The following is a 1,467-nucleotide window of genomic DNA, read 5'->3' on the forward strand; positions in this document are numbered from 1 at the left end:
GCCTCCGTCGACGGAGGCATGGAGTCTGGACACAGCCTAGGTGTCGACTTACATAAAATTGAGCTAATTTTGTAGTGTAGACATACCTTGGTTTCAGTTCATTTAGCTGACTCCTGCCAGAGTACTAGTGAAAAAGCAGACAGTACCAGTGTCCTTATTATGGCAGCAATAGTAGAAAACCGTATGCTCAGCGATATTGCACAATTGCATGTCAAAACAAGCATCTGTGAACCTTATTTGATGCTAGCCTGTTGTTCTCATTGGCTGTTTGTCAGATACGTTTGTACATGATGTTTTTTCTCCCCTAAAAGTCTTAGTGTTGCGTTACTGAGCTTTGATCCCCAGAGGGCCTCAGCGTACAAGTCTTTTTCACACGCAGGCGTTGCAATGAAAGCGAATAGCACAAAAGGCATACCAAGGGTTTGTAAAATGTCATTTGAAATTAAAATCTTTTCACAATCATACCTTCTTTATCCAGCTGAGAAGTGTGACTTCGCTGCATATATTTGCAGATGACTGTGGCAGCTGAAGCAAATCAGATGGACAGGATGTTTTTACATATCTCCCTGAGCCAGGGCATAGTCTTTCCGAACACATTTATTTAGCTAAGTGTTTGGGATTTGCTTCTAAAAGGTGCTAAGAGCCTGGTTTTCAGAGCACTTTCATTGCTTTGTGCTCAGCTCTTCTACAGATCAGGCTCCCAGCTACTTTTACAAATCTTTAAAATAAATTAAATCAAAATACAGTAAGATGTCTATTATGATGATTATTATTGTAAAGCAGTGTTCCACTCCTACAAAAAGAAGTGCTAGAATGCGCTTCTGGCATGTCCAGTAGGTGACAGTGGTGGAAGTACTTAGAACTTCTCCTACAAATGCCAGAACAATAAAGCAACTCAAATAAAGCCACCCCCTCCCCATTATATGACCACCTTCATTCTCAATCTGCCCCACTCAGACAATAGGTACACCTACAGCATACTCTTCTAAAGATCAGCAGACCTGGGTTGTGTAGGTGCAGGACATGGAGTCAGTTTCAGAGTCCAGAGTATCAGGACTGCTAATAAAAATCACCTTGCCACAGACTTCTTTCATTTATACGTAAGGCCATTGGTTCAAGAGAATCTCCTTTGGTTGCAGCTGTGGCCATATCCCCTTGAAATAGAGAAGCTCTCTCAGGTAACCAAGTTCTGAACCAACTAGTGCATTATAATGCTTTAAACTCCACCAGGAAACTAATGGAAAGCCAGTGCAGATCCTGGCACACCTGTGTAATATGCCCTCTGTGTGACGCACTGCCTAATAAACAGGCTGCTGCATTCTACCCTACCTTCATCTTCCGAAGGCAGCCCCACATTGAGACTATTTATAGGAGGGTAATCTCAAATGTAGTTTTCACCACGGGAACCCTTGCAGTAATAAACTGTTTTCAGTGAAGGCAACATAATAAAAACAAGAGAGCGTAATA

Source organism: Pelodiscus sinensis, chromosome 4, assembly GCF_049634645.1.
Source record: "Pelodiscus sinensis isolate JC-2024 chromosome 4, ASM4963464v1, whole genome shotgun sequence".
NCBI classification, from domain to species: domain Eukaryota; kingdom Metazoa; phylum Chordata; order Testudines; family Trionychidae; genus Pelodiscus; species Pelodiscus sinensis.